The sequence below is a fragment of the Panthera onca genome, chromosome F1, assembly GCF_046562875.1.
Source record: "Panthera onca isolate mPanOnc1 chromosome F1, mPanOnc1 haplotype 2, whole genome shotgun sequence".
NCBI classification, from domain to species: domain Eukaryota; kingdom Metazoa; phylum Chordata; class Mammalia; order Carnivora; family Felidae; genus Panthera; species Panthera onca.
In genome coordinates, this window is record NC_138355.1 from 6,282,417 (window position 1) to 6,301,343 (window position 18,927).

Consider the following 18,927-nt stretch of genomic DNA (forward strand, 5'->3'; position numbering starts at 1 on the left):
GGGCTCTGCGCTGACGGTGCAGAGCCTGCTTGGGGTTCTCTCTCCCTCTCTCTCTCTCCCCCTTCCCTACTCACACTGTCTCTGTCTCTCTCAAAATAAATAAACTTAAAAAAAAAATCAACGACCAGCAACTTAAAAGAAAAATCTTACTGCAATGACGGACCGTAGCCCGATATTCACGTAGAACAATGCATCCAAAACGATAGAGAAACATGTTCCGTGCTATCACTCATTGTTCTTATCTACCCAGCTTAAATAAGTCATCTGATGTCCAACAAAACATAGGCAATAGCAAACACTTGGTAGAAGTTTGAAGTTTACTACATATTTTTACACATAGTCCTCACAACAGATGGAGAAACTGAGGCTTGGACAGTCTGAGGTCTTTTTGCACTGATACCAAAGGTAGCCCAGTCATCAGGATTCACATGTACATCTGCTTCCTGTGAATTCAGTGCTTTTGTGTTTCAACACGCCGCTTCCCAAAGTGTTTCACACATTTGAGGAAAGTCTCAGAATGCCGCCTTCAACCACATGCTGTAGATACCTGCCCTCCCTTGTGTGTGCGTTGAGGCTGGTCTAGAGTAGGATATGACTTGGGCTGACCTGGCCTGTGGGCCTGATGGTCTGGGGGGACTTGAAGGATGACCTAAAGTTGGGAGTTCCAGATCTCCTCTTCTCCAGGAGGCTGAGAATATGCAGGTTTGAAGTCTGCCAGCAAAAATAGCAAAGGAAAGAAAGGATTCTAATTAAATACCATTAACAAAGCCAGTGGGTTCTTAAGGACCCTGCCTGCAACTGTCTTTGAATGGCTTATGGAGATTTATTCTACGTAACAGATGGTTTCCAGTTCAGCTGGACTCACACCCAAGTCGACCAAGGTTGGTTTCCGTGCATCTCTTTGTCCTTCGTGGTTCTGCCTCATGACTCCACCCAAGTCTTAGGGTGTCAGTGGGACTGTAATTACTTCTTTGAAACCTTCATGGTCTATATTTATTATTTTGGGGTGAGGAGGGGGAGAAATCTGCATGATGTTTAAACTGAGAGACTCTTGATTTTCCAATCTTTGGGTTTTTTAAATTTATTATTTTTAATTTTTTTTATGTTTATTTATTTTTGAGAGAGAGACAGAGACAGAGAGAGACAGAGTGTGAGCAGGGGAGGGGCAGAGAGAGAGGAAGACACAGAATCTGAAGCAGACTCCGGGCTCTGAGCTGTCAGCACAGAGCCCAACTCGGGACTTGAACTCACAAACTGTGAGATCATGCCCTGAGCTGAAGTCGGATGCTTAACTGACTGAGCCACCCAGGCACCCTTCCAATCTTTGAACACTAACTCAAAAAGACAGAATCTTGGGGTGCCTGGGTGGCTCAGTCGGTTAAGCAACCAACTCTTGATTTCTGCTAGGGTCATGATCTCACAGTTTGTGAGTTCGAGCCCTGCGTCAGGCTCTGTGCTGACAGCATGGAGCCTGCTTGGGATTCTATCTCCCTTTCCCTCTGCCCCTCCACCCCCTCAAAAATAAATAAATAAACATTAAAAAATATTTTTTAAAAATTAAAAAGACAGGGATTCTTACACTATGGCTCTGCTGGCTCTCTCCTCGCCCTCTTCTTTTTAGAGTTAAGGTTTCCACTGTCTACCCTGCCGAGGAGACACTACCAGCTTTATTTACTAAAGATTTTTCAAGTGTCTGTTTCCCGAAAGTTGCCCCATTGAAGAGGCAACACATGCTTGTCTTAGATGGGATTAAAAGAGCCAACGAGTGTTGTGCACGTCCCCCAGAAAACGTAAAAACCTCCCAACCATACAAAAACATAAGTGCTGTGGGAACGGTGTAGGGTAAGGGGGTGTTTTCTATTTGTACTTTAACCAAAGTCGTCGACTATATTTAACACCTGAAATTTGCCAAGTGTATTAAACCCTCATGTCCACCATCTGTGGCAAAGGTAAGGAAGGGTAGTCATCTAACTTTAAATAAAGAGAATTTATTAAATTCTCTCTTAAAATAAGAGAATGTAGGGGCGCCTGGGTGGCTCAGTCGGTTAAGCGTCCGACTTCGGCTCAGGTCATGATCTCGCGGTCCGTGAGTTCAAGCCCCGCGTCGGGCTCTGGGCTGACCGTTCAGAGCCTGGAGCCTGTTTCAGATTCTGTGTCTCCCTCTCCCTCTGACCCTCCCCCGTTCATGCTCTGTCTCTCTCTGTCTCAAAAATAAATAAACATTAAAAAAAAATTAAAATAAGAGAATGTAGAATCGTACAAACAAAAGAAATCTGAGAGATTTCTATTATTCAAAAACAGCCAAACATAAAAGTGGCAGGCCTTCCTTAAAAGTGCCTTTTGCCCACCTGGTGGGAAATGAGTCTGTGATCCAACCCATTCTTTTGAATACATGGCTTGACCAAAACCAGAATGGGAGGCTAGAATATTCCCACGACTGGCTAGGGCACTGAGTGTTCATTATAATTATCAGTAACATATTTGAGAAAGAGTTGTAGCTCTCTTTGATTTGAAAGGAGGTTTTATAAAAAAAAAAAAATATTTCAAACGAAAGTTAATTTTTCCTTTCATTCTGTTCTCCTGATTGCATTGCTGAAGGACACAGGTACTGGTCTTATCAAGCTTTGTATCCCCAGTGCCTTGAGTAACAACCAGCCTATTGAAAACACTCAAATAATATTTGCTGGAATGAACAAATGAATGAACGAATGACGGAGAACAGGAACAAAACTATACTGAAAAATTCGATTTGACAATTATGATTTAGAATCTTAAGGATGTGGGGCGCCTGGGTGGCTCAGTCGGTTAAGCCTCCGACTCGGTTTTGGCTCCGGTCATGATCTCACACTTTGTGAGTTTAAGCCCCACATCAGACTGTGCGCTACCAGCCCAGAGCCTGCTTGGGATTCTCTCTCCCCCCCCCCACCCCCCACCCCCCGCCTCTGCCCCTCCCCCACTCACACTCTCTGTCTCTCTCAAAATAAATAAATAAACGTAAAAAAAAATTTCTGTGTTTTCTTCACTAAGCAGAAATTATGTGGTCTACTAATAATTCACTTCTGAACCCTAAAGGTCTTCTACGTTGAAACTTATCTTCAGGAGGAGACTGCCTTAGGCTATGCTGAACTTTATTCTGGACATTCCATTGCGGCTCTATACATAGGGCATCCTGGTGAACATCTTGCTTTGATTTTCCCAGACACTTCATGGTGAAAAACTGATCCATGTCACCTACACCTTTCTCCAATCAAATCCAACAAGTCTATTTATTAAAAAACCAGACAGAGGACCCCAGGAGGAGTAGAAGAAGCAAAAGGGAAAACAAATCCACAGTTTTTCATCTAAACCATGCAGAGATATTGTTTTGACTAACGATTTAAAACACTTCAAAAACTGAAAGTACCATGCAAATGCCACGGTTGATAAAGGACACGTGCGCCCAATGGGATTAAAATACGTTTATGAGAAAGAGAGGCTGAGGATCTAATGAACCAGGCACGAAGCAATTGCTAAAACGGGTGACCTCTTCCCTCAATGGAATATCAGATTTGGCCGTGCTCATTTCCATGACTTCTCAGCTCTGCAGAGCCGACTTCTCTGAGCTGGGTTTCCTTAGAGGCCAGGAGCTTCAGACAAGTGAGGGATCTGTGACTTCAGAGCAGTATTTGCAACACCACTGACTAAAAGCAGCTTGTTAACTATTACGTGCCCTCTGGAATCTGGTATAACAGCGCTCTAAGGCAATCGCGAGTCTTGAAAAGACAAAGGTTGAAAACAAAAATGCAGTGATATGTGCGTGGCAGAATTTCAAGATCTGTCATTAATGGTGTTTGCTCAGGGGGGGGGTGTGGGGGCGGGATTAAGGAACAGAGAAATCAGAACCTTGACAGTTTAAGTTAAAATGTATAGATTTGGGGGCACCTGGGGGGCTCAGTCGTTGAGCGGCCGACTTCAGCTCAGGTCATGATCTCGCGGTTTGTGGGTTCAAGCCCTGCATTGGGCTCTGTGCTGACAGCTCGGAGCCTGGAGCCTGCTTCCGATTCTGTGGCTCCCTCTCTCTCTGCCCCTCTCCCACTCATGCTCTGTTTCTCTTGCTCACAAAAATAAATAAACATAAAAAAATTATTCTTAAATGCATAGATTTTAAGAAGTAATATTGGGAGAGGAGAATGTGAAAGAAAGGGAGAGGCAGAAAGGGAAATAATTTTTAAGAAGAGATTAATTATGATATCATGTTTATGACAAATACTATCATTGTTTAGAGAAAGAAAGAAAATATGTGGCTTTTTTGGGTATCACTCATTTAAAACATTTTTCAGGTGCATAAACACTATTTTAATGACAGAAATATATTACTTTTCTTCTTTAAAAACTGTAGATTTGATTTAATGTCTTTTTTATTTTTTTTAATGTTTATTTTTGAGAAAGAGAGAGCGTGAGTAGGGGAAGAGCAGAGAGAGAGAGGGAGACAGAATCCGAAGCAGGTTCCAGGCTCCGAGGTGTCAGCACAGAGCCCGACGTGGGGCTCGAACTCACCAACCATGAGATCAGGACCTGAGCCCAAGTTGGAGGCTTAATCGAATGAGCCACACAGGCGCCCCTGATGGGGAGTGGGAGGGTGGGTGATGGGCATTGAGGAGGGCACCTGTTGGGATGAGCACTGGGTGTTGTACGGAAACAAATTTGACAATAAATTTCATATTAAAAAAAAATAATATCTTTTTTTATAAGGAAAACAAATAAAATCCATCCCAAAGTATTTGTGGAAAATCATTTGACCATCCGTTTCCCCATCTATAAAATGAGTTGTTTGGCCTAACTATCTCTAGGGTCCTTTTTAATCTAATATTGCATATTTTGCTTCGAATGGTGAAATTGATAAAGACATACTAATTCACTAAACAATTATCTTATTTACATGTTGGCATTATACCATCTCTGGAGATGTCATGCGGAACAAGAAAACTAAGATTCTTCACTCACCAAGCTGATTGTCAATTGGAGAAATCCAGGCTGGGCCCTGCTGGTTATAACCCATAATCTCTACAAAAATGATGAAAATGTAACTGTTCAGGGCAAATGATCGCCTCTCTTTCAGCCTGGAAAGCTCTACTCGTTGTTGTTAAAGTAGCAAAGCTCCCTGCCCCCACCCATTTCTTTGTAAAACAAACCAAAATCTAAATCACAATACTTCAACGAGATTCTAAAAGTCCCTGAAATCAGATGGTCGTTGGTGGCTCCCAGGATGCTGGGCTAGTATTGAAATATTGCCTTTTAAATAAAACATTCCAAATGGAAGCGGGAGGGGCCATGTCATTATCATTTTCTAGGCTTTCTACCGAAAGAAACCCCCTGAAAAAAACAAAAAACCAACCTGTTGACCATTACAGGTAAAGAGGGAATGAAGTTCTGAGCCAGGCGCATACTTCTCCTTAATCTCTGCAACAGCCCCGCAAAGGAAGTGAGCAACATCATCCTTTCTCCCCAGATGAGAAAACAGGCTCAGAGAGCGAAGAAATTCAGTTAAAGTCATGTTGCCAGAGAGTAGCGAAAAGGATTAAAAACCCAAGTTTTTCTGGCTCCAAATGACCATAGTCTTTTCACTACACAATGCTTCCTCCAATAAGGGAAAGCTTTGAAGCTGCCTTTACTAAGGTCCATTCTGGGGAACACTAATGAGGCAAGATGATCCAGGAGGGAGCCTAGATGGAATCCACGGTCACGTAACTCCGGGAAATGCCAAGCACATTAAAGGCAGTAAAATACTACATGAAGGAAATGTGTGATTTTGTTTAATCAGCTTTTCCCCAAACTCATTTGACTACCAAGCCCAGATTGTTTTTTCCATTTAATACACCTTGTTTGAGGAAAGCATCCTCGAGACTTTTGACTAGAAAGCTAGGGCTTTTGGTGAATGTGCCAAGCTCTGCCTCTAGACTTCTTCCCAGCCTGCTCTTAACCTGCAGGTTAACCTCCAGCCCAGCCATCCCTGCTGCAGACTGGCATCCCCCATGGCCACATCCTTCTATCCTGGCCGTTTCTCCCATCTAATGGCGTTTTGTGAAAATACGAGTTTTTCATAAACATTCATTTATATAGACTTGAGTCAACCAGGAGATTGTTGTAGGAGGAAACCAAGGACCTCCCTTCAGTCAACAGGTTTTCACTCTGATTCCAACCCAAAGTTTCATGCATCTTCCTAGTTTACTACTCACTAAATGTGTGAGTGCCTTCACCCATTCATTATTCTGCATTCTTAAAGTCCTAATTTAGCTTTACACCTCTAACAAGGTGAAACTACCAGTCAATAAAATAAGAAATAACCATGAAAAAAAAATACATGTTATTAGTTCTTGAAGCTAACAAATAATTTGGCATATGCTTAGTTCAATGAAAAGAGGGAAAACGATTGAATGAGAGCTTTGAAGTGAAAATTCTGTTTTCAAATGAAATTAAAATAAACAACTAGCAGTTATAAGGGAAGCACTTAAAAAAATGTATAAGATTGGGGCACCCAGATGCCTCAGTCGGTTGAGCAATCGACTCTTGATTTAGGCTCAGATCATGATGTCACCGTTCATGGGTTCGAGCCCCGGATAGGGCTCTTCACTGTCAGCTCAGAGACTGCTTGGGACTCTCTCCCTCTCTCTCTGTCCCTCCCCCCCCCCCCCCCAATAAACTTTAAAAAAGTAAGCCATCTCTCAAAAATAAATAAACATTAAAAAAATGTAAGGTACATTCTGCTTTCATGGTAGCTGGGTGACAGGGGTGGTGGATGGATGGACAGAGTTGGAGGCAGATAGGGAAACAGACATAAAATAATACAATTAGCATATTTTCACTGCCAGTTCTTAATAATTCATGCGGGCTGACCCTGAAGGGAGACTCAGCCTCGGGAGAGAGAAAAAGGGACGAGGGAGAGAGAAAAAAGGCTCGAGCTGGGCCCTGAAGGATATTGAGGTTTAGACAGGCGGGGAGGCTGGGGGACAGTGAAAGGCAAAGATACGTTTGGGGGAGAGTCGATATGGGATCATACAGGGTTTTCTACCCTATGGAGGTGGAGGTGACTAGGGCTCCAGGAGATTGAGTCCAAGGTTCCTGGAGGTCTGTTATTAAGATTGTGTTTTCCTTGTAAATCATTAAGACAGTTACAAACCGTAGCGGAGTTTCAAGCCCTACATGACTGTGATCTTTATCGGTCGACCATTCGTTCTTCCTTTGCTTCGTTCTTAGCGGTTACTGGTACCTGATGAATCCCCCCTCAAGGGGGTGGGTTGTGCAGTGTCAGGGCCCGCTTTGCCCTCAGTTTGCCTTTTGGAGGCTCCCATCAGAGTGAAGAAAGGATCCTCACAGCTACAGAGGGAAATCAGGAAGGACAGGTAGGGTTGGTCCAGATTTTAGATAGCCATACAGAAACCATCCTGCTGGTAAGGACGGAAGGAAAGGTTAAAATCTGACTTAGGAAGTCCATTAAACTGCATAGTAAGTAGGAGGAGATAGATTTTTGAATTTTACAACTGGCAGGGCCCTTAGAGAAAAGCTAACAGATGTCTGTGTAACCCATCAGTCAATCCTCTAATCCAGTCCCCCTTACTCTACACATCTGATAACTGAAGCCCAGAGAGGTCACTCGATTTTCCTAACGTCACAAAGCTTCGGGAGCAGGAAACCATTGTTTAGAACTCCTGTCTTCCGACTACCAAGACGTTTAGTAAGTCATGAATGTAGGTGCCAAAGAAAGGAAGTGTAGGACAGGGGCAAGGCCCCGACACAGGCACATTTGCCAAAGGGGTGGTTTCTGTTTGAAAAAGTCTGTTTAAAATAATTAAGACAAACAACCAAAGACCCCTTTTAACTGCTCCGCCACAACTTAGCCCAGCACCTTTGCAAACAAATACGTGATGTTCAGAGGCTGCTGTCAGTAAAGACACCAAAATTACAGAAAAAAGGAAATTATATTTCTACAAGGCAGCATATCTCAAAAGACATACGGGAAAGAGTAACAGAAAAGGATAAACTTTCCTGATTAAAAAAAAGCGGCCTGCTAGGATCTTCCCTTTACGCCACGTTATGATCCTTTTATTGTTTACGATTAGGGACATACTAGGCATCTAATCGCTTGAAACGTGTTTGGGCACGAAAACCACCACAAGCTGAGGCGCCTCCCATGGGGGCAAAGACGGTCACGCGGCCGCTAGCAAGCGGGGCCACCTGCTAACGTGGCGACGACTCTCCCGCCACAGCGGCGCTCCCTCCCCCCGCCCGCGGGGCGGTGAGGAGGGCGGGTCCCGGCCGGCGCCGCGGACCGCGGGCAAAAAGACTACCACTCCCGACTCCGCGCGGGCCCGCGCGCCCGGCTGCCGCAGGCGTGTGGCGCGCAAGGCATGGCGGGACTCGTAGTTTCCATACACACACCCCCCGCCCCCGCCTGGACCCCCGACTCCGTCAGAGCTTTGGAGGCGGGGAGATCCCGTTTTATGTAAATGACCGGCCCTTCCCCAGCCGGCTTCCCTTTCCTCCCTTACCCTCCCCCCACCTCCTCCTCCGAGAGTTTGAAAATTCCCGCGGAGCAGGCGCCGAGGCCTCTACGCTCGCGAGAACTCAGGCCTCCGCGCCGCCATCTCCTTCCCCCGCCGCCCTCCCTCCGCGCCCCGCGCCCCGGCACCCCGCCCCTGCCCCCTGCCCCCCCAACCCGGGTCCCGCCCCGCCCCTCCCCTCCCCTCCCGGGTATATAGGACTCGGTCGGTCGGCCCAGGGTAATGCTCAGAACAGGGCTGGCGGCGTCGGGGACGCGGAGTCGCGGGGAGGAGGACCCGGAACCGCAGCGGCGTTTGAGTCGCTGAACGGCGCGCCGGCCTGCAGCCGGCGGAGGCGCCCGCAGGGCTGTGGGGCTGCCGCGGCCGGCGAGGTCGCGGGCGGAGGCTGGAGGTTCGGTGCGGCGGCGGCGGCGAGCGCGCCCTGCCCGTGGCGGCGGCCGTGTCTCCCGGGAGATGCTGTGACGGCCCCGCGCGGGAGGAGCTCGCGCCCGGCCTCGCGCCCCCTGCACTCGGCCGTCCGCCCTGCGCAGGTAGGGGAAGGGCGGGAGGGGCCGGGCCGGCGCGCGAGGGCGGGTCCGCGCGGCCTGGGCCGCAGGGCCGCGGGCCTCCCCGCGCGCGGCCGGGGCGGCGGCCGGCGGGCGGACGCGGTTGGCGGCGGGGGGCGGTGCGTTCCGGGTCGGGGGGGGGGGGGGCCTCCGGCAGCGGGTTACATAACCACCTCCCGGCAGAGCGGCAGCACATGGCGGCGGAGAGGCGTTGCGGGGTCCACCCCCCACGACTTCGCCGCCGGCGTCCCGCCCGCGCCGTTCTCCGGGGCGGTGGAGACCTTGGCCGGCCTGTCCCCGGCCGGGCCTGCGGGGCCGTGGGGCCGCTCCTGCGCCGGCGTGCGCTCCACATGCTCCTGGGCCTGGCTCGGGTGAGTGGGGCCGCGGGGAGTGGAAAAGTGCGGCGTGGAACCGCAGGACATCTTGGAGCGGCTGTTAATCTGCCTTCCGTGTCCCCCCTGCCAACCTGAGGACCGTCACTTTGTTACTAGTTGACTTCTGCGGGGCGGTGGGGGCGTCGGTGTGTGTGCTCAGCGCCAACGGGGTCCATGCTCGCTGTTACCTTTTTTCAAATTGGCAGTTTGAGAAGTGTTTGGAGGAACCCGGGTCCTTTAGGATAAAACCCAGGTCTCTCGGCAACTCTGAACTTCAGTTGATTCTCAAAATATGCTAAAGAACCAGCAGATTTTAAGAAGCTCTCGTGAGCTTTGACTGTCTGGGTCCGTGACCGGGGGATGTCAAGCCCAGCTCAAGTTAATGCCCGCGGGATGCTCTAAGTGCGTTAAACGCCACCGGAGAAGTCTGCGTTCTCTCCATCCTGTAATTTTTGACCCCTTGTTTTTCCCCACAACCTACTACCGAAGTGTTCCCAGGTCGCAAGTCGGCAATAATTAAAATGCATTTAAAAAATATTGTTCTTGGGGGATAGACTCCTCTTGATTAAAGAGGAAATAAACATTGTCTTCTGACCATGAAGATGTTCAGGGACTCCTCATTTTTCTTGAGAAGGAAGACTGACTTCCCCAGGTTAGGTCAGCGGTCTCTAGAGTATACGTCTGTTCTGTCCAGACTCAACTGTGCTTCAGCTCTTCCAGAAAGCTCCCCCACTGCTGGGCCCATTTTCTTGGAAATGTATTTCTTGCTCTTTTGCTTGGAGCCTTGGGCGCGGTACCTGCTTTCTTTCAAGTTCTCAAATTTCACACCTTCCTCAGCTTAAATGCCATCTTTTCTAGGGACTTTTTCATTTCCCCTTCTCCCACATCATTTATCTTCTCTTGTAGCATTTATTTGTGTCTAATATTCTGTCCTTGATTATGTATCTCCTAGAACGCAACTCTTTGAGGTCAGGAAGCGGGTCATCTCTCTGCCCTTGCATTCCCTTCCCGGCACAACTTTTTAAAAGTGCTTGGAGCTTCAAAAATGTTTGAGTTAACTTTGAAAGAGCAGCCACTACAAGGCTGGGGATTTCAGAGTCCACTGGCAGCTTCTATGTGCATCATAATTCTTAGTCTTTACTGAAAAGAGCCAAAAAAAGTAAAAATGCATACAAAATGTTCTGTAGATGTTTGTTCAGTATATGTTACACTAGAATTACTGAATTTTTTGGTGGAATTCAGCTGCTTTCGAGCATATGTATGTTTTCTACAGAACTGATTTGTGGTATTCTGTTGCTAATAAAATCTTTCCTAGTAATTTTGTGAATTTTGTTTTGCTTCTTAATGTGGAGACAACATGTGTTTAAAAATACTTAAAAATAAGTTGGATCCAGCACTGGAACCCAATATTGAGCCTTTTCTTTTTAAAGTCATTTTTTTTTTTAAGTTTATTTTTATTTTGAGAGAGACAGAGACAGCGCAGGTGGAGGAGGGGCAGAGAGGGAGGCAGAGAATCCCAAGCTGGCTCAGCGCTGAGAGTGCAGGGCTCAAACGCACAAAACCATGAGATCATGACCTGAGCCGATACCAAGAGCTGGACGCTTAACCGACTGACCCACCCAGGTGCCCCGTGAGCTTTTTCTTTTTAATAGACTTCATTTTTTAGAGCCGTTCTGCTCACAGAATTGAGTGGTAGGTACAGGGAGTTCGGTACACTTTCCCCCATTAGCAACATCCCCCGCTAGCGTAGAACACTTGTTACCGTTGATGAACCCACATAGACACGTCATTGTCACCCAAGTCCATAGTTTGTATTAGGGTTCACTCTTGGTGGTGTGTGTTCTGTGGGTTTGGGACAGGTGTATAATGACATAGATCCACCATGCTAGGAGCATTCAGAGTAGTTTTTACTGTTCTAGAAATTCTGTGTGCTCTGCCTCGTCCTCTGCTCACTGCTAACCCCTGGCGACCACTGCTTTTTTTTTTTTTTTTTTTTTTTTTCCGTCTCCATAGTTTTGCTTTTTCCAGAATTGTCATGTAGTTGGAATCATGCAGCGCAGTATGAGCCCTTTCAGGTTGCCTTTTTTCACTTAGTAAGAATTCATTTGCGTTTCCTCCATGTCCTTTCATGGCTTGATAGCTCATTTCTTTTTCCAAGTTTTAGTTGTTTGGTTTTTTTTTTATTTATTTTTGGGACAGAGAGAGACAGAGCATGAACCGGGGAGGGGCAGAGAGAGAGGGAGACACAGAATCGGAAACAGGCTCCAGGCTCCGAGCCATCAGCCCAGAGCCTGACGCGGGGCTCGAACTCACGGACCGCGAGATCGTGACCTGGCTGAAGTCGGACGCTTAACCGACTGCGCCACCCAGGCGCCCCAGTTGTTTGGTTTTTAAGTAATCTCTGTGCCCAATGCGGGGCTCCCAACTCAGGACCCTGAGATCAAGAGTTGCATGCTCTACTAACCGAGCCAGCAAGGCACCGTGCTCATTTCTTTTTAGTACTGAACAAATTCCATTGTCTAGATGTTCCACCATTTAGTCAACCCTTCATTCATTCTGAAGGACATTCAAAAGGACACCTTAGTCCTTAGTCCTCATACCTGTGAGGAAAGCTGTTTTAACACCTTTGTGTCGTCTCTTGTGTGGACATAAGTTTTCACCTCCTTTGAGTAAATGCCAAGAAGTATGATGGCTGGATCGTATGGTAAGAATATGTTTAGTTCTGAAAGAAACTGCCAAATTATCTTCCAGAGTGGCCGTTTCCACCAGCGGTGAAGGAGAGTTCCCGTTGCTCCACACCCTCACCAGCATTTGGTGGTGTCAGTGTTCCGGATTTGGGCCCTTCTAAAAGGTGTGCGGTGGTATCTCATTGTTTCAATACGCATTTCTCTGATGACATATGCTGTGGAGCTTCTTTTCATGTGTTTGCTATCCGCGTATCTTCATTAGTGAAGTGTCTGGTAAGGCCTTTGGCCTTTTTAAAAAAATTTTTTGTTCTTGTAAGGTTTGTTTATTTTTGAGAGAGAGCGAGTGAGCGCGCACGGGCGAGCAGGGGAGGGGCAGAGAGAGGGACACACAGAATCTGAACAGGCTCCAGGCTCTGAGCCGGCAGCACAGAGCTCTGTGGGGCTCGAACTCACAAACTGAGATCAGGACCTGAGCTGAAGTCAGACGCTTAACTGAGCCACAGGTGCCTCTGGCCATTTTTTTAATTGGGTTGTTTTCCTGTTGGTTTTTCAGAATATTGAGTTTTTAAAAATTGATTTTATTGTTCAACATGTCTATTTCTGTTCCCTGCTAGTATCTGGCTGTCCTAACCGTGTTTTAGGTCTGTTAGTTGCAAGGCATTGTGACTGTCTGGAATTCACAGGAACAAGATATGCTTTTTGACGTGTAGGAATTCATATGATGATGGGGAAGACCGGCAAACATAAGTAATGAATTTCAAAAATAATATTTATGATTGCTTACCTAAAGGTGGAAAGGAGCGAGCTCAGAGATCCGATTAAGTGGGAAAGGATGGGTCTATCCAGACCACGCTGGGAATTTAGCGTTTGAGTGGTGGACAGGGTCTTGGCAGATGGAGATGGAAAGGGTTCAGCATAAAAGAGGGAAAGTACAAGGCTGTAGCAAACTGATGATGGTTTGGGGAGGCAACACTAAAGATAGTCTGGGGCTGCCAGCTTGTAGAGGACCTTCATTGCCTGAGGCTGAGGGTGTCGGTTTTTATTTTTTTTTAATTAAAAAAAAATTTTTTTTAATCTTTATTTATTTTTGAGAGACAGAGTGTGAGTAGGGGAGAAGCAGAGAGAGAGGGAGACACAGAATGCGAAGCAGGCTCCGGGCTCCAAGCTGTCAGCACAGAGCTGGACACGGGGCTCAAACTCACGAACTGTGAGGTCATGACCTGAGCCGAAGTCTGACGCTCAGCCGCCTGAGCCACCCAGGAGCCCCGAGGCTGTTGGTTTTTGTATACGTAGTAGGGAATCATTGGAGGCTTTGGAGAAGGGAGTGACATAACCCATCTGTGCTTTATCAAAAAGATGAACAATATCTTTAGCTCATTGGCAGCCAGCACCACGTCATGCTCTGCCTACCTGGCCCTTGAGAAGGTGTTTAAACTTTCTAAATTCCCTTTCAGAGGCTGCCAGTGCTGGCATGTCACGAAGGCCGGGATTCTACTTAATCTTGTACGATACTGAGCTTGGCGGCTGAATGTGTGTTTGTGAACATGCATGTCTATATGGGATGTTCTTTCTAATTGTATAATTTTTAGAAGTTCTCTTCACTGTGCTTAAAATGTTAAAGTTCACACTAAATTTGGGATTCGAAAGGGCTTGCTTGAAACCAGTTTTTCCCCTGTAGATTCAAAGGCTAACTTGTAAATTTGAACAACTTTCTCTTTCATTCACTGAACACCTTTTCGAACTCCTTCCACATCGGGCACTATGATAAGCTAAGAGTTGGAGAGAGAAGTATTCACCTTTTCTAGAAGCTTGGGTGTGACATGAAGACCGTATAGAAGTGCAGCATTGCATGCACCAGTGAGTGGTAGGACTTGGACTTAAAGCCATTCGAATTCAAAGTTCCTGCCTTTTCTAGTACTCTGCATGGAACCTGTGATTATCGTTCACCTTGCTACTTCTCCTTGAGAAGCACCTTGAGAGCTTTGAGAAATTCTTTTTACTCTTGAGACAGGCATCAGTGTAGGGTGGAAGTTTGAGAACCCTGCTCTAATTCCGGACTAAAGGCTTAAATTCCTGTAGGTAGGTAGAAGCTAAGTGTAATTAACTTGCAGGACCAAGAAGTGGATTTTAATTGTTACCTTAATCCTGAGAAACAATTGAATAAAGAGGGGACATGGTGAGATGAAGATAGAAAAAGACTTAGGAGGAAGCTAGGATTTCAGCATTTCATTTTTGTGCATTTTAGCATATGGTAAGCATTTAGTCTCGGTTGAATGAATTAAGGAATAGATTCAGAATCGATAAACTGATTATCCCTTGAGTGTGGGGGGTTAAATAGGATCACTAAAGAAGTTAGCACCTTCAAGAATTCAAAGTTCTAGAGTCTTCACATTTAATTTCAAGTTTCTAAGGATAACACTAACCTAACATTGTTATACTGTTAACCTTTTGTGGAAATTTCTGGGCCGTAGGACAGATCTACAGTGTATTTGGGATTGCTGTAAAGGAGCACCTGTTGGGTGTGCTTGGATGTATGGTGTTGAAGTGGCTGTAGGCTGTCTTGTTACCAGCCTGAGTTGAAAGGCGTTCGGTTAGAGCAAAAGTGGCAGAGCTTTGGAGAAGTATGGCTGCACCCTGGATGTACCTTTACAGAAATCTGTCCGCATTATGCACTTGTGACTGGGCCCAGCAGAGAGAACATCATAGATCAATTTGAGAGAAGTACTTTTACAGAAAAGCTGGACCGCGAGTGTGCCTGAGAACCGGTGTGGCAGGCCTCTCCCCATGAAGACCAACACAACCCCACCACCCCCACCCCCTCACGCTCCACCCCCATGTGCCACGTCTACTGACAAGAGTGTTGCAAAGCTTCAGCTCTAGTGGAAACAGCATCAGGTCTCTCTTCGCAGGCAGACCAGAGTGGACCCTAGTTGAAACTCGCCACACTGTGACCAAGGTCCAAACACTCCCCACTCAGGCGAGGAGAAATTCTGCAGAGGACTGATTTGAGAGAGCAGCCAAAACACAGCAGCCAAGTGCACACAGCATACACCAGAGACGCTTCCTGAAGTGCCAGGCCTTGGATAGTATATGACCTCTTCTTAGGATAGGCATTACTCTAAGGAGCGGTGTGTTAGGCTTTCCTAACACAGAGAAGACAGAGCCCTAAGACAAAATGTCAAGATGGAGGAATTCATCTCAAAAGAAAGCAAGAAAAGGTCATGGCCAGGGATCTGATCGAAACAGATACAAGTAATATGCCTGATCCAGAATTTAAAACAATCTCAAGGATACTAGCTGGGCTTGAGAAAAGCATAGGAGACACCAGGGAGTCCCTTACCCCAGAGATAAAAGGTGTAAAAACTAGTCAGACTGAAATAAAAAATATTGTAACAAAGATGTGAAACCAATTGGATGTGATGGAAGAAGATGAAGAATGAATCGGTGATACAGAAGATACAATTATGGAAAGTAAGCTGAAAAGAAGAGGGAAAGAAAAAATACTGGATCACGAATGTAGACTTAGGGAACTCAGTGACTCCATAAAGCATAATAACATTCATATCATAGAAGTCTCAGAAGAATACAGGGAAAAGGGGGCAAAGGTTTATTTGAAGAAATCATTGCTGAAAACGTAAGTAATCTGGAGAAGGAAATATATCCAAATCCAGGAGGCACAGAGAACTCCCAATAAGATCAACAAAAGCAGGTCAACAACAAGACATATCACAGTTAAATTTGCACAATGAGATAAAGAAAAAAATTTATTTTTGTCGTAAGTGAAATAGTTCCGTCTCTGGTCTCTCACTTTTGTTAATCTATTTCTTTATGTTGGTAGTTTTTTTGTTTTTTTGTTTTTTTGTTTTTTAATTCTTAGCAACCAGCTTTTGATTTCATTTCTTTTTCTTTTTATTATTATGATTTTTCTGTTTCATTAAATTCAACTCTTTTATTCCTTCTGCTGATGCTGGGTTTAATTTGTTCCTATTTGTCTAGTTTCTAAAGGTGGAAGCTTAGGTTACTGATCTGAAATCTTACAGAGGTTTGGTGCTATCACTTTCCCTCTAAGTACTGCTTTATACTGCATCACACAAATTTTGATACGTCATGTTTTCATTTTCATTCAGTTCAAAGTACTTTCATTTCCCTTTTGATCTCTTTGATCCATGGCTCATTTAGAAGTGTGTTATTTAGTATCCAGATATTTGTAAATTTTCCAGATGTTTTACTGCTTTTTAGTTTCCTTGTGAGCAGAGGAAAGGCTTTGTATGATTTGAATCCTTGTAAATTTGAGATTTCATGGCTCAGGATATAGTCTATCTTGGTAAGTCATTTGTGTGTGTTTGAAAAGAGTGTGTAGTCTTTTGTTCTTGGGTAGAATCATCTATAAAAATCAATCAGGTTGGCCAGATGTGTTTAGGTCTTTTGTGTCCTTACTGCTCTTCTGTTTAGTTGTTCTATCACTTGTGGAGAGAGACGTGATGAAATCTCCAATTACAGCTGTGGGTTTTTATGTTTCTCCTTTCAGCTCCTAGTTTTTGCCTTATTTATTTTGAAGCTCTATTCAATATAAATGTTCAGGATTGTTAATGTTCACTTGGTGAGTTAAACACTGTATCATAATGAAATGAACCTTTTTATCCCTGGTAATATTCTTTGCTCTGAATTCTACTTTGATATTCATATGGCTGTTCTACCCTTTTTTTTTTTTTTTTTAAATTTTTTTTTCAACGTTTTTTATTTATTTTTGGGACAGAGAGAGACAGAGCATGAACGGGAGAGGGGCAGAGAGAGAGGGAGACACAGAATCGGAAACAGGCTCCAGGCTCCGAGCCATCAGCCCAGAGCCTGACGCGGGGCTCGAACTCACGGACCGCGAGATCGTGACCTGGCTGAAGTTGGACACTTAACCGACTGCGCCACCCAGGCGCCCCTACCCTTTTTTTTTTTTTTAATCAGTGGTAGCGTGATCTAGCTTCCATTTTTACTTTCAACCTAGCTAGCCTTTTTACTTAAACTCTTGCTTTAAAAAAAAAAAAATTCAATCTGACAGTCTGCTTTTTAATTGGAACGTTAAAGTCATTTCATTAATGTGGATGTAATATGGCTAGGTTTAAATCTACCATCTTCCAATTTTTTTTTTTTTTGTCCCATCTGTTCTTTCATTTTCCCTCTTTTTGTGCCATCTGTTGGATTAAGTTTTTATGGTGATATTTTATCTCTTTCATTGGTAAATTAGCGATGTAGTTCAGTGCATGTGTGTGTTCAGTGGTTGTTCAAAGGTTTACTGTGTACATCTTTAAATTATTGCCGTCTGCCTTCAAACAGCATTAGAGCATTTGACATACAGTATAAGAACTTTGTAACTGTGCTTCCATTTCTCCTCTCAAAGCCTTGTGTTATTGTCATTTGTTTAACTTGTAAATATGTTATAAATTACATATATTACTGTCATTTTTGCTTCAAATAGATAATTGTCTTCTAAGGAGATAATTGCCAGTTTTGGGTGGTCTGTATTCTTTTGTGTAGATCTAGATTTCCATTTAGTATCATTTTCTTTCGTCCTGAAGGAATTTCTTTAACATTCCTTATAGTGCAGATCTACTTTATTTTACCTTTTTTTTTTAAATGTATTTTCAAGTTAGCTAACATACAGTGTAGTCTTGGCTTCAGGAATAGATGCCAGTGATTCATGACTTGTATATAACACTCAGTGCTCATCCCAACAAGTGCCTTCCTTAATGCCCATCACCTTTCCCCTCCCACCCCCATCAACCCTCATTTTGTTTTCTGTATTTAAGTGATGTTTTCACTGGATGTAGAATTCTAGCCTGACAGCTTTTTTTTTTCAGTTCCATTGTTTTCTTTCAGTTATTGTTCCATTGTCTTCTGGCTTGCATCATTTTCCACAAGAAGTCTCCTGTCATTATTACCTTTTTCTTCTTTGCAGTGTGACACTTTTAAGATTTTGTCCCTTGATGAGGATGTATTGGGGGGGAGTTTCTTCGTGTTTCTGGTGCTTGAGGTTTAGCGACCTTTTTGATGGTGGGTTTATAGTTTTCATCAAATTTGGAAAATGTTGGCCAATAGTTTTGAAATATGCCTATTCTCTCTTTTTGGAGATTGCTTTTGCATATATTAGGGTACTTAATATTGTCCCACAGCCCACTGATGCTCTGTTCTTGCCCTTTCTGCCCCAGCCTTTTTTCTCTTGGTGCTTCATTTTAGATCATTTCTATTGTGGATGTTAACATTCAGTAATACTTTCTGTGTCTGTCTATGAATCTCTTTCAGCATATTTCTCATCTCTAGAAGTTTGACTTAGTCTTTTTAAATATCTTCTGAGTCTGAGTCTTTCCTTGATGTGCTTATGCTTTCCTCTGTCTTCTTGGACATGGGGATTATAGCTAGAATAACTGATTTCGAGTCCTCATCTGGTAATTCCAACTTCTGTGTCACTTCCTGGTCTGTTTCTATTGGTTAGGCCCCCGCCCCCCCCCCCCCCCCCTTATTATAGGTCATATTTTCCCACTTCTTTTGCATGCCTGACAATTTTTGACTGGCTGCCAGATACTGTGAATTTCACTTTCTTGAGTACTGAATATTTTTTTGCATTCCTTTATATATTCTTGAGGCTTCCTTGTTCTAGGGTGCAGCTTAGTTATTTGGAAACAGTTTGATTCTTTTGAGGCTTGCTTTTGTTTATACAGGACCAGAATGAGTATTAGACAAGGGCTAATTTCACCCCCCCCCCCCCCCCCCCCCGCCCCCACTGAAGCAATCA

General features: G+C 44.8%; 1 protein-coding gene and 1 long non-coding RNA gene across 7 annotated transcripts in view; one reads left to right on the forward strand and one right to left on the reverse strand.

Annotated features, from left to right (window-relative positions):
- Positions 1-303: 303 nt before the first annotated feature.
- Positions 304-8,558, reverse strand: LOC132685929 (uncharacterized). The gene is made up of 4 exons (XR_009613351.2): positions 7,247-8,558; positions 5,375-5,501; positions 4,984-5,043; positions 304-711 (listed from the first exon to the last, which is right to left on the reverse strand). It is a non-coding gene; the product is annotated as an uncharacterized LOC132685929 (long non-coding RNA).
- A 165-nt stretch (positions 8,559-8,723) lies between these two features.
- Positions 8,724-18,927, forward strand: part of AHCTF1 (AT-hook containing transcription factor 1) — a 78,912-nt gene continuing 68,708 nt past the window's right edge. For 2 of the 6 annotated variants that reach the window (XR_009613350.3, XM_060643328.3), the window contains exons 1-2: positions 8,724-9,067; positions 12,208-12,307. The gene's annotated coding sequence lies outside the window, so the exon portion shown is untranslated. Of the gene's footprint in view, positions 9,068-9,255; positions 9,454-12,207; positions 12,308-18,927 lie in introns of those variants that run through there. The other 4 variants (XM_078440528.2, XM_078440531.2, XM_078440529.2 and 1 more) reach the window with 3 other exon arrangements.